The sequence below is a fragment of the Ambystoma mexicanum genome, chromosome 2p (genome assembly GCF_040938575.1).
Source record: "Ambystoma mexicanum isolate Mex_15411 chromosome 2p, UKY_AmexF1_1, whole genome shotgun sequence".
Classification (NCBI taxonomy): Eukaryota; Metazoa; Chordata; class Amphibia; order Caudata; family Ambystomatidae; genus Ambystoma; species Ambystoma mexicanum.
The window spans coordinates 10,232,986-10,247,756 of record NC_090923.1 but is presented as its reverse complement, the minus strand read 5'-3'; positions in this window follow the sequence as shown (position 1 = coordinate 10,247,756).

Below are 14,771 nucleotides of genomic sequence, written 5' to 3'. Positions count from 1 at the left end.
GCCACCCAGGTGGCCGCCTCACTGCAGATCCCGCCCTCGTCAGTGTTGACGGTTCAGGCCCAGATTCACCAGGGGGTGGGGAATGCAGTCATCGAAGAGGAAGACACGCAGATTTGGCCCAATGCGGACCTCACATCAGCTCTAACCACGGAGGTGCAAGAATCGGTGGGGGAAGAAGCTTTTACTCGAGCTAATCAGAAAAAAAGACCACGATTTACGGGTGTCCCCCGGAAAATAAACTATAAAAATACACAGGGAAAAAAAAAGAAATCGAAAAAAAAAATGGTTACTTCTCCAACAAAGCAAGATACAAACGTCCAGGTCGAATACGTAAACAAGACCTGTAACGTAAACCCTACAAAAAATTCGAAAAAGGGAAGTAAACAACATCAACAACCGTTGAAGCTCCTGACGGACTTCTTTCGCAAACATTCAACAGCCCTCCAAAAATTAAGACAAGACTTGACCGATGAGGAAATATTGGAGGCGACCTCTGAAAGCTCGCCCCCAAACAAACAACGTAGATTGAATTCCTTACTCACAGTTCCACCATTGAGGCAATCAAAAGCAGTAGACGACCTCAAACTAACCAAAGAAAACGACCACTCCGTAGATCTTTCTCCAACTATGTTGGTACCTCCAAAACTGACATCTCAATTCACAAACTGCAATACAACGATGGAAGCTGTCACAACAACGTCATCAGCACAGGGGAGGCCAAACGGCTTAGACACTACCGTGGTCGTGCTGGTGCCAACCGAGGTCAACATCGATCCATCGTGCCCCAAAGAGAGAAATTCAACACACCCGGTCACTTTGCAACAGGAAGGAGCTACCCAGGAGACGCTCCTAAACGACCCCATGACTAACCAAAATCTATCTATCACAGCCAAATCTCCAATGACCTTACCTATTCCCACAAAAGAAATCCCAGAAAAACAAGTCCAGACTGGTCAAGTAGAGGAGTTGATACCAGGGAAAACTTCAGCGACCAAGCCCCTTCCTTTGAGGAGTGACGAATGCGCTAGATTGTACAACTCATCCCCGAGCTCTCGCAGACGAAAAAGCCTCCTCCTCTGCACAAAGCCAACTTAATATCTGAAAGGCCCTTGGACTCCTTTTTCTCCAACCTCGATTCTTACAACCTCCATAGAAGATACTCACTAGATCACCCTCCCAGAAGGTCAAACTCAGGAATTACACCAATAAACCCATCGACCACACGGTGCAATAGCCCCCCCGCTCAAAGTTCAATAACCACAAATGATCCTCCTCCAAAAAAACTCGACATGTGTACTTTGATGTCGGCATTGACAATTGCTCTCGCCCCATTTACTAAACTTTATGAGACTATCGGCGATACCCTGAAGGACCAAACATCACTACAGGCGACCATGTCAACTAAATTGACTCTCTTAGAAGGATATATAATGGCTCGCGAGCCGAAATGGAAACAGGGAGACCTTCTGGAACCACAACATCTCTCATCATCAACTTCCAAAGGAAATGACTGTGAAAAAGAAGCGTGCGTGCTACCCACCCATATACTACGTGAAGCAAAATCCACTCAAACGGTAGCATTTATAGACTTAACAACGTCCTCCAATTCACAATTAATGGCCGAAAAAACTATAAAAGACCCCCTTGAAAGTGTAACAAAACTCACGAGTAATGCAAACCCTGAAGCATTAACTCAAAACCAAGCATCTTCTAAGGGTAAATTACCACCACTGATAAAACGGATAGTAACTCAACCAATTCCACAGCCAATATCGAAAGGCAACAAAAGACCACCCCGGGAAGAAAACGACCAACCTAATCCTTCACCGAGAGGGGTCCAAGAGTTCTTAAATCACGAAGAGCTGATGAATATTACACAACACTTAACAGAGAATTTGATATCTCCTCCAACAAAAGAAAAACTCAGATTCGACACAGCCACACCACTGGCACAACACCAAACTAGATCGAACGCAGAGGCCCCAGGACTCGACTCCCCACACTCTCCCCGAAAGAGCAGTAGAAGGACCATCACCAAGAAACAAGACGACGACAGGAAACATCACGTTTTCCACGGTCACTACGACATAAGGAGAATGTCGTCACCCCAAAAAGGTGAAGACCGATCGCGCTCTCATCGTCAGCTGAAACGAAACCACCATCATGACGAAACAAACCGTGCTCTTTTCGAAGCCGGACAACTACCAGCTCGCCCCAATAGAACCTACAACAGACACTTGATAACGAAGAAGACACCCAGAGCCCTATCGCAAAAAGACCCTCACATTAAATGGATTCTGAAGCTCGAGCAAACTCAAGATAACCAAGACAAAGTCATCCTTAATAGAAGATCAATCCTTGACCTTTTCAGCTACATTCCCAAACTACGTGCGCTGAAATCTGCCGACATCCAGATAGTCGACCCGAGTCATAGGCACCACAAGGCAATTTCCCATCTCTATATCTCATCCTCTGCTACGAATAAAACACTAAGAGCAGCAGTTGAAGATCTTCAAAACATGGGGTACGATTTAAGAGAATCTACAAGGGAAATAAAATCCCGTAAAAACGCAACACCTGAACCTACCACGATACGCTCAAAGGGGAAAACCGACATAAAGCATGCTCACAAACAGCAGCATGATAGCATAAAAATTACTAAAAACATCGGAAGAAGGAAAGATTCCTCAAACCCAGCGATTTTGAAATCCCCGGTATCGCAAAGAACCATCCAAGAAGAACGGCAACCAACAGATCCAAGGAGAATGCAAAGAAAGGTCCAAAACGAGACCTACGCTAATGTGGTAAAACCAACACCAGTCTCTACTCTTGGGACTATGTGGTCCTGGTTGCCTAAGGCCCTGAAGTCCCAGCGCCAAAAATAGCCACCAGCGAACCACATCAACGGCGATACGCCCAACGACCACCTCATTCGGACGCACGACCGAACAAAATTATGCTCATGGAATACCAGAGGCTTTTACCATCTTACCACCTCAAGCGCAATCGATTGGCAGGAATACGACATCATCTGCCTCCAAGAGACTTGGTTGCTCCACCCTCCGATCATCGATGGATTCGTGACCCACATAGCCGCAGCTAAAAAAGGATTAACAGGCAGACCAACCGCCGGCCTACTGATCGCAATTCGTAATGGCCGCGGTCTAACGAATATTGAAAAATTGAAAGAGACCCAAGATACGCTGATGATAAAGCTAAACTGGTCATTCGCAACAGAGCAATCGGAGGGCTACTCAAAGTCGATGGTCATCATCACTACATATTGGAACCCGGCCACGACTAATACTTCGAAATTTATTAAAGAAATGGAAAGAAACATCGATGAGATCCACTTAAACCAAAAAATCGACCACATTCTTATATGCGGGGACCTCAATATTAAATGCCACAACCTCGACAATTCACCTATTGCCGAATCGAAAGATCCACTTACCAACCAAAGGGCATCTAAATGGCTAGAATTAATGGAATCAAGATCTTTCCTAAACCTTGACCACGTTTTTCCCGATTTAAAGAGACCCCCAACTTGGGAAAGAGCCAACTCTAAATCTACAATAGACCACATTTTCGTCTCGCGGCCTCTACTAAATCTGGTAACTACATTCAACATGAAAAGAACAGAGGAGAGTGATCATAACCTCCTAGAAACTACTTGGACCTCAGTGGCGACAAACAAGACCATGATGCCAAACAACATCGACTTAACACCACAAGGCACCAGATTGAAAATGACGGAAAAAGCAATAAACTCGTTAACAACGATGTACAAAGCTCTCACAACACAAAATCAGCAGCCACCGGCTGACTACAAGCCTTTGTTGGTAGCCTTTAGAATACCACGTGGAAGGAAAAGGGAAAACCACCCGCAGTGGAGGCACACATTCGATAAACTTACACAGGAGAAAAAGAGAGAATTAAGGAGATCTAAAAGACTCGCCTTGACATTAAACCAACCCGTAGCTGCCTTAATAGCTGAAAAAACCTACAAAAATTGGCTAAGAAGTTATCGACATAACTTGTTCCAGCAAGACGCTGAAAATATCCTTAGGGCAATTAATGGCAATCATGCCAGAGACTTCTGGACCCTCATCCACTCGGCTACTCCGGGTGTCCTTCCTGACCAATTAAATGGAATCACGGCGGCAGTATGGGAGGCCCACTTCGCAAATCTATTCAAAGAGCCAACACCTATTGAGAATAAAACATCCGAGACCACCTCTCCATGGATCAACATCACCGACAAAGATGAGATCCTGGCACAGATAAGGAAATTAAAACCATCCCGCGCCCCTGGCCCGGACGGGATTACAAATGTCGATCTTAAAACTCATCCTGAAGCGTGGTCACACCTCTTGAGTATAATCTTTTCGCGTTGTGTAACTTCCAGATCAATACCGCCATCGTGGACCCGTGCGAACATAGTCCCGATCTATAAAAAGGGTAATAGAGCCGATCCAGCTAACTTCTGTCCAATAGCCCTTTTGGACTCAATAGGGAAATTATTTGGATCCCTCCTCTTGCAACACTTCCTCAGATGGGCAACCAACGCCCCCTGTCAAGACAATTTTCAAACAGGATTCAAGAAGAACCTGGGTACGAACGCGAACATCATGATACTGAACATACTGAAAAACAAGATATTCGAAGGCAAACCAGACTTATACATCACGTTCATCGATCTAACACAGGCCTTCGATAAAGTGAACCGTACCAGATTATGGCAGAAACTAACCAACTGGAAATGTCCACCAGAGATCCTGAATCCGATCAAAGCCTTATACTCAGATACATCAATGAGAGTAAGGCTAAACCAACAAGGGCTCCTGTCGGAGGAGATAAAAACATCGAGAGGCGTAAAAAAAGACCATCCTCTGCCTCGGCTCGACCCGAATTGAAACGGTGTATAGTTTCAAGTATCTGGGAGTCACACTAGACAGCTCTGCGAATGACAAATCAATGCAAGAAACCCTCATCGACAAAGTCAAGAACCTATCGATCCAGGGAAAGGCAATCGATCTTAAATTTGGTCGTTACTCCATAATCCCAGTAAGGGACTTCTACAAAAAGAAGGTCATCCCTACAGTAACTTACGGTACAGATGCTATGCCTAATCTACCGGCAAAACGGTGGCCTAAATTGGAGGCGTTATTCTGGAGGAAAATCCTGGGTCTCCCGAAATCGACACCGATAGCACCGCTCAGGAGAGAACTCGGTTTGCTATCTTTAAGTACCTCGGTGGCGTTGAATAGCGTCCTACTATACAGGAAATGCATCATGCCAGGGACCCCATACGCCTATCGCCTGATAAACCAGGAACTGGAAATGAAATCATGCAACTCACTGTTGAGATGGGAATCAACTATGTTGGCCCTCCTTCACTCAGCCGAAAGTTGCAAGGAAGAGCTGATAACTAACCCAGTGAAAACTTCTAAAAAAATTAAAGAGTGGGACTGGATCCAAACCATAGAATCAGCAAATAAATGCAAACTTACCAGCCATCTTCCGCCGTTCTTCAAAAAACAGGACACACTGCAAGTATACCTTAAACTTTTTCCAAGTAGAGCAGCTCGGCTCTATTTTCTGAGAATCCGTTTAAATCTCTTGGAGACAAACGAGATCTTGGCAATAAGAGGCAGATCAAACACAAGCCAATGCCGTCACTGCAAAGTCCCAACAGAAAAAGAAACGATTCGCCACCTCCTGTTGAATTGCCCTAAGACTCGAGAGATTCGTTATATTTATTTGAAGAACTGCATCTCGGACTTCACAGCAACCGACGAGGAAAACTGTTGGAATAAGTTGATTGCAGGCGACAAACCGGGCTGGGCTTTGGCTACTGTAAACATTATGCAACACATTATCAATTTAATGTGTTCTGTAGAAGCACAGCCGCTAGCTGCCCGCCTGTAGACCGTGCAAACATAAACCAGTTACATGCCTGATCTCACTTGATCCAATGTTTTTGCCTGCTTGCCAAGCCTCTAGACGAGTTATTAACAGCCGTTTGCCTCCTTCCTCGTTGAGACTCGATACCTTCTTGGAACCAGACACTAAACATTGAAAATATTTGAGGGGAACTTCAGTTACTAATTTTTTTTTGTTTTGTAAAAAATCCGAAGTGATTAAACACAATAATAAAAAAAAATAATAATAATTCCAATTCCAAAGAGGGCCCCAAACAGAACCTAAAGGGTAAGCCACCAGGGAAACCAAATCAGGCTAGTGTACCTCCTGGTGCCAAACCAGAAGAAGGTCAGAACAAGTCACCATTCCAGAAAGCATTTGGTAAATGCTTTGTTTGTGGCTCTACTGACCATGTGAAAGGAGATCCCAGATCTAAGGGTAAACCTTGAGGGGTCCAGCTTGTCTCCTTAGCCTTCGCTCCAGAGGAGGAAGTCCAAATGGCAAGTGGAAACTTTCTATTACTGGCTGATGAACTTATTGGAGTCTCAGCTAGTGTTTCTTTAGTGTCTCTGGGTATGTGGGAACAACAGAACTTAGATGTCTATAATTTGATCCCAGATAATACTAAAGAGTATTATAAGGACAGCGTCCAGGTGAATGGTCAGGAGACTCCTGCCATTAGGGACACTGGGGCCAGCATAACTGTGGTGGACAAATCGTTTTTTCAGGCTGAGGATGTTGCTAAGGCACCCAAATGCCTCACCAAGTTAGCTGGAGGGCCTGTGCAGATGCTTCCCCAATTACCAGTTCTCATCCAGTGTAATGACATGACTGTGAAGATACCTGCCAGCATACAAAGTGAGGTGCCAGGAAGGGTTCTGCTGGGTAATGACTTGAACACTCTTGGAGTGGTGTCACATACCCCCAGACCTCCTAGTAAAAGGTTACAGGAGCTCACCAGACCTGCAAGGGAGAGAACCATGAGAGGTACTCCCAAGGAGATGATGAAGAAAGAGACCACTCCTGCTCCACTGGAGATGTCAGCTGCTGTCTCTAAGAAAATAGAAGAAAAAGGGAAACCTAAAACTTCTAAAAAGAACCTCACAGCCAGCACTCCAGTGCAGCCAACAAGGACTTCCCCTAGGTTGTCCAAAGTTACACCAGTAACTCCCCCTCCAGCTGAGGCTGAGAGGGAGGTACAACCCTGTGTGGTTGAACTAGTCTCTGAAGAAGAGCTAGTAGAAGGCCAGGAACTCATTGGAGATCTGGATCCTGTTGACCATCCTGAGCTGCAGTCTTTACTGGCAGAAGGTGGACCCAACAGGGCAGACTTCAGTAAGGGACAGAGAGAATGTCCAACTCTGGAAGGTCTTTGCCACCAGGCAGATGCTCAGGCTGAAGGGCAAGAGCCTGGTAAGTATAGGTTACACTGGGAAGATGGCCTCTTCTACAGTGAACCAACCGAGTCTGCACCTGGGGACAACAAACGACTTGTAGTACCCCAAGAGAACAGACCACAGTTCTTGCAGTTATCCCATGAGATTCCTTTGGCTGGTCCGTTGAGTTTCAAGAAGACTAAGGAAAGGCTCTCACTCTACTTTTATTGACCAAAGATGGGGGCTGAAGTAGATAAATACTGCAGGAGCTGCCACACTTGCCAGACTTCTGGTAAGGTTGGCTCCAAGAATGTGGCACCTTTAGTGCCTCTCCCAGTTGTGGGAGTCCCATTTGAGAGAGTAGGGATCAACATTGTTGGTCCCGTTGATCCTCCAACTTCCTCAGGCAACAGGTTTATACTTGTTGTAGTAGACCATGCTACTAGGTCCCCTAAGGCAATTCCCATGAGGACTGATACAGCTCCGGCTGTGGCTAAGGCCCTCCTTGGTATTTTTACCAGGGTTGGGTTTCCTAAGGAAGTAATCTCTGACAGGGGGTCAAATGTTATGTCCCACTACATGAAAGCCATGTGGAAAACCTGCAGAGTTACTTACAAGTTCTCAACCGCATACCACCCTCCGACAAATGGGCTGGTGAAAGATTCAACAGAACCATGAAGAGCACGAAAGGTGCTCTAGAGGACCTCCTTAAAAGAAAGTGGGACCTTCTACTGCCCTGCCTTCTCTTTGCTTATAGAGAAGTCCCTCAGGAGGGAGTAGATTATTCTCCCTTTGAACTTCTCTATGGTCATCCGTCAGAGGTCCATTGGCCCTGATCAAGGAGGGGTTGGAGAGTGCTCCTTCCCCCAAGCCAGTCAGAGTGACTGACTATGTGATAGGTCTCCGAAGGAGAATGTCACAAATGATGGCAGAATCAAGTGATAACTTGAAATCTGGACAGGCATTGGTCAAGCACTGGCATGACCAAAAGGCTAACATGGTTGAGTTTACTCAGGACCAGCTAGTTCTCGTTATGATTCCAACAAGGCAGAGGGCCTTGCAATACAAATGGATGGGACCCTTCAAAGTTGTGGGTAAACTTGAAGAGGTCAACTATCTGGTGGACTTGGGCAACCCCAAGAAGGCTCCAACAGTCTTCCACACCAACAGACTAAAAGCGTATGTCTCCAGACCTGATGTAGGAGCTTTGCTTCTAGCATCATCAGAGGAAGAAGAAGAGAGTGAAGCTCTTCCTGATCTCATCAGAGGCTTACCTTTAGACGAAAAAATTGAAGGAGTAAATCTCTCTTCAAATCTGACACCTGATCAACAGGAAGAGTGCAAATCTATGTTGAATCAGTTTGCCTCTCTGTTCTCACTTTCACCAGGCTTGACACCTTGGGGACAGTATGACATACTCACTGGTGACTGTCTGCCAGTCAAAAGCAGAGGATATCGAATGTCAGAAAATGTAAGAACCCATATCAAAGGTGAGGTCAACAAGATGCTTGATCACGGGGTAATAGAGCCCTCTACTAGTCCATGGTCTAGCCCAGTTGTGTTAGTACCAAAGGCAGGATCTAAAGAACTTAGATTCTGTGTGGATTACAGAGCTCTCAATGCAGTCACTAAGACTGATGCCCACCCTTTGCCAAGGACAGATGAGTTGGTGGATAGACTTGGTGCAGCCAAGTTCCTCAGCACATTTGACTTGACGTCAGGCTATTGGCAAATAGCCCTGACAGACCATGCCAAGGAGAAAACTGCATTTTCTACCCCAGTTGGCTTATACCAGTTTAAGGTTATGACTTTTGGATTGAAAAATGCACCTGCTACGTTTCAAAGGATGGTAAACCAGGTTCTGAATGGGATGGATGACTTCTGCATGGCATACTTGGATGACATAGCAGTGTTCAGCAATCCCTGGGAGGAACATGCGGACCACCTGAGATATGTTTTGCAGGCTCTTGGAAAGGCCAATCTGACCATAAAGGCAAGTAAATGCCAGATTGGACAGAGTAAAGTGGTCTACCTTGGACATGAGGTAGGAGGTGGAGAAATAAGGCCTTTGCCCAGTAAGATTAAAGCTGTGCAAAATTGGACAACACCTACTACTCAGAACCAGGTGAGAGCCTTCTTAGGTCCCACTGGGTATTACAGGAATTTCATTGAGAACTATGGGTCCATAGCTTCTCCACTGAATGTCATCTCCTCTTCTAAATTCCCTAAAAAGGTTAGATGGAATGTGGAATGCAATCAGGCCTTTGAAACCCTGAAAAAGGCTCTTTGCCAAGCCCCAGTACTCAGATCTCCTTACTATCAACAAACTTTCATTGTGCAAACAGATGCTTCACATGTAGGAATAGGTGCAGTCCTGTTGTAACTAGCGTCACGAGAACGCTGCGTACCTGTTCGTCCGGTTGGGTTTCTTGATGATGAGGCCAGGCTGTCAGAGGATCCGAAGAGACGTGATTAATGGCACGGGGAACCAGCCCAACCCCAGCCCGAATAGAACCGGATTGGAGGCGAACCGGCTCCCAACGCCACGGTATTGCTCACCCCTGATAAATGTGGCGTCAGGACAGTGCAAGCACTGGCAGGGGGAGCCTCTGCGTAGATGGTTCAAAGTCCTCAGAGGTATTCCGGCAAAATGCAGATCCGGAGGCAGGAAGCAGATTGTACCACCAGGAACGAAGGCAAGGAAGCAAGCAGGGCAGGCTGGTAATGAGAAGAGCACGGGGACTGGAGTGGGAAGGAGTCAGGAATGACTGAGCTAGGCGGACAAGGAGGGACAGGCAGGGACCAGGACAAGGGAAGCCAGGGAGGACTCAGGGACAGGAGGGAACTAGAAGGAGGGAGCGCAAGGACAGAGAGACAGGGGTTCCCCAGGCAGAACAGGGGAAGAAGGAAGCAAGCAGGAACACTGGAATTCCACACAAGGCAGCAAGGACACGATCCGAACAAACCGCGTTGAGACGCGGTTTGGAAAAGGATCAGGGCTCCTTAAATAGGCCCAACAACACCTGGGAGGCTTGCAACGCAAGCCGTTCCGTCTCTCAGGCATTGGATACCCCACAACGAGGCTTGGGCCGCATACCTCCCAGAATCGAGCATCCTGCGCACTGCGCATGCGCGAAGCGCGGAGAGCGGACGCCCGCGCATGCGCAAAGCAGCGTGCACAGGAGACCCGGAAGCGCCCGAGACCCGGGACACCCCCGAACCCCGAAGCCGGAAGCGAGGATACAACCTCCAAGACGTGGAGCGCCGTAACGGGTAAGGAGACCCCAGGACAGGTGGCGTGACAAGTCCTCAGTCAACTGGATGGGAAAGGTAGGGATACCCCATTTGCTTCATCAGCCGAAAGCTGAAGGATCCTGAGACAAGGTGGGCAACAATCGAAAGAGAATGCTTTGCTATTGTGTGGGCACTGAAGAAGTTTAGGCCATACTTGTATGGTTCTACTTTTGTCATTCAGACTGACCACCAACCCTTGAGATGGTTAATGCAAATGAAAGGGGAAAATCCAAAACTATTGAGATGGTCAATCTGCCTTCAAGGGTTTGATTTCACCATTGAGCACAGGTCAGGGTGTCACCATCAAAATGCTGATGGACTCTCTAGGATGTATGTCATCGACTAGAGGTATGAGGTTCATCCAGGAGTGGATTAAATCCTCCTGTCCTTAGACTGGGGGGGGGCGAGTGTTAGGGAGAATTCTCTCTTTAAGCTGAATTTCCTACCCTAGTGAGAGCCCCAGCAGCTTTGCTGGATTTCTGGAGTTTGTTTTTTTCCTCCTGCCAGGAGTGAGACTCTTTTCCTCCCAGTCTTGGACATGATTTATGGTATTCCTTTGACTGTGAATGTGTTTTATGGGCTATGGGGTCCTTTACTCCATAGGGTCTCATGTGTTTTTATGATGTGTGTTACACAGCACCCTCCGTGCAGTAATACAGGGGTGTCATAGTGACACCCCACCATAGACTCCATACCCTGGGACTGACTACTGTCTCCCAGGGCATGTAAAGTCACCATTGGCTTTGCTAGTCCCAAATTATTAACAGAAACCAGTACAAACCATCATATTGTGGACGTACTGGTCGGGGCAATTCAATTGCCCCGGGGTCTGTTAGTCGAGGAGGCACGTCTCCATCCCCCTGATCGAGTTTTGGCTGGTGGCAGTGGAAACTACTTGTTATATTCGACCGCAAATATTTTCCTATGGGATTTTCCCATTGTTCGAGGCTACCAACTTTAATTATTTAATTCTCATAGCCTCGAACATACCGCCGGTTTATTTAATTAATATTAATTCTCCGGTTGGTATTTTTTTGCCAAGACTCGATTCAAAAATGGCGTTTGTGTTCTCTTCTGTGACTCCAACCCAAGTCGCGGCATTTGTTGTGGCATTTGTGGGTGATAGAAAGAGTTTTGAAGACAATATGTTCCCTAATTGGTAGCCAATGAGCCTTCTTCCTGGCTGCTGAGATGTGGTCTCTTTTGGGAATGTTCAGTGCTGCCCTGAGGGCATTGTTCTGGATTATCTGTAATTTGTTGATGTTCTGATTGGAGGTCCCAGCAAATAGGACATTACAGTAATCCAGTCTTGTGTATAGTATACAATGTATATACAGTATGTTTGCTAATGCACTACAGTGGTCAAATCTAGCCACAACCTACGAAGAGAGGGTTGAGTTAACAAAGCTATAGCATTAGGCAATTCTTCAGAGTTTGTACCCTAACTTTCGAGTTCAAACCTAAGAAGAATGATAGTTCCAGGAAAAGCCAAAGAGACAGTTACTTCCTGGGAACGCGATAAGGCATCGGCATTTGTGTTCCGTGAGGCAGGCTGGAATTTGATAAGAAAGTAAAACGTAGTGACAAACAGGTGGCATCATGCTTGTTGGGCCATAACTCGCAAAGGCCTATAAGTTGTGATGATCTGTAAACACGGTTATCCGATGTTGTGTTCCGATCACTTGGTTTTGCCATTCCTTAAAGGCTGCCTTTATAGTCAGAAGTTTCCTCTCCAGTATCAAGTATAGTCTCTCTGCTGACGAGAGATTTCTGGAAAAGAATGCCATAGATGCATTTGTTTGGAAACAGGACACATATGACAAATCATTGCCCCAACTGCCACTATAGAAGCCTCGCTTCCACCTCAAAGGGTAAGTGCGCATTCGGGTGCTGTGGGGGAAGGTTGTTTGAGGCTGTGAAAGGTGACTTTTGCTCACTCATTCCAATTAAAAGGCCCTGTGAGATCAGTGAAAGGGGCAACAATGGGCAAAAACGAGTGCATACATTGGGCCTCATTACGACCCTGGCGGAAATTGACTGACCGGACCGCAACAGCGTAAATAGCGTTTCCGCCATAGCACGAAGGAGCAAAGTGCGGCCAATCACGACCCATCGGGCACGAGCATTACGCCATGGCGGAATCCGAAAGGCTGCGATGGCGGAAATGACCCCAAAACGGCCCTTACCGCCGCCGTACGCTGCACCAGGTGCAATACCGCCACCCATCTTAGCGGTCACCGTAATGAGCGGTCACCGTAACGAGCGTGCACCGCAAATTACGGCCACCGTAAATATACGGAAACGGAAGTAAAAGCATGTGGCCGGAACGGGAAACAGCACGCCGCACAACTATAAAATCCGAATCCCAACACAACCATAAAAAATCCGACCCTGACACACATCCCAACCCGTTAGCAACCCCAGTTAAAAAAATAAATATGGGAAAGGTAGCCAAGAAAGCGTGTGACCGCAAGCGGCAGGTACACTTCTCCCGAGAGGAACTGACCGTGCTCACCGAGACCCTACAGGAAAATTCCGCCGTCGTCTTCTCCAGTCAAATGACCAGGACGGCCCTTGCCAACAAGAAGGCCATATGGGTCCTGGTGGCACAGCGCGTAAGTGCGGTGGGGACAACACCCCGCACGCCACAGCAATGTCGCAAGCGGTGGGACGACCTGCGGATCCGCGTACGCAGCATACTTTCTGCGAACAGGAACATCGCCACAGCTACCGGGGGGGGTTCAGAGTCGCCCATCAAGTTGACCCCCTGGGAGGAAATCTGCGCCTCCACCATAGGAATGGAGAGCATAGAGGGAGTCGGAGGGATGGAGAAAGGAGTGCCGACATCCGGAGAATCAGGTAGGTTGGCCAAGAGAAACAATGCGAAATCCACAAACCACGAACATGTGCAGTACCATGTGACCCCATAGTGCAATACATACTTAGCCCTGACAGCGCCCTCTAAAAGTCAGAATGAACAAACAAATCAATCAAGAAGCCATAAACAACCCCTACATGTGCAGCATGCACCCCCTAACTGCAGGCAGCCAAATGAATGCATCCTCAATCCACACGAAAATGAGACCACCTCCAAGGCCCAGTCCCAAATCAGCCTCATGTACCACCCCAATGCATTTGATACGTTGCCATTCCAAATCCGACAGACCCATAACTAACGCTCGCCCCTCTTTACTCCACCACAGGGTCCGATACCAACGACGAGCTGCAGGACACCCCTACCAGCACGCCTGCAAAGAGGGCCAGGACCAACGTCCCAAGAGCCTCCACCTCAGGTGCAAGGATCAAGACACGGCAGCAGCAGGAATCAAGTGGCAGCACACTGGAGGGGACTGCAACAGGCACCCCAGCAGCCAGCAAGTCCACAACCCCAGCACCACAGGTCCCCCCAAAGAACGTATCTGATGGCACTGCCTCTGGTGGTAGCAGCACCATAGGTGACACAGCTGTCATGCCAGCATGCTCCGACACGGAAAACAGTGCTGGCGACGTAGGTACCATCCATGACCTTTCCCAATCCCCCTGCATGTTCCATCCCCTACACCATGACGAAACCACGCAGGGGCACCCTGAAGACGACGACTGGCCAACCCCCACAAGTCCTGTGCCAAGGCAACATGTGTTGAGCAGCCCCCCTGTCACACCACCGCAAATGTCCATGGCCCAGCAGAGGCAACAGTCCCTCGACCTGCTGATCGAGCAACAGCAGGAAGCGTCCACGCTACTCAAGGACCATGCAAATGAATGCGGGGGTTCCAGGGCAGCCATGGAAACATCCACCGAGACACTCAGGGCACAAATAGAGAAAAGTAGTGAGAGCCTCAGGGGAGAAATGGAGAGAAGCACCGAGAGCCTGAGAGCACAAATGGAGAAAAGCACCGAGAGCCTGAGGGGGGAACTGCATGCGACGTCCAAAGACGTCTGTGCTGAACTTGCTGCTGTGCGCCGTGTGCTCTCGGAGCTCTCACAAACCCTCAGAGACATGCATGGACGCGAGCAGGCAGAGACCTCATCCGTGGCAAGTTCCGTCCAGGGCAGCCCCCAACGCAGATCTGGCAGGAACCTGCGCTCCACGGGCAGGGGTGCCCCTGATACCCGTAGAGGGGGCTTGCAATAGCGTCTACCCACGGACAGCATGCATATTTGGACACTGGTGTT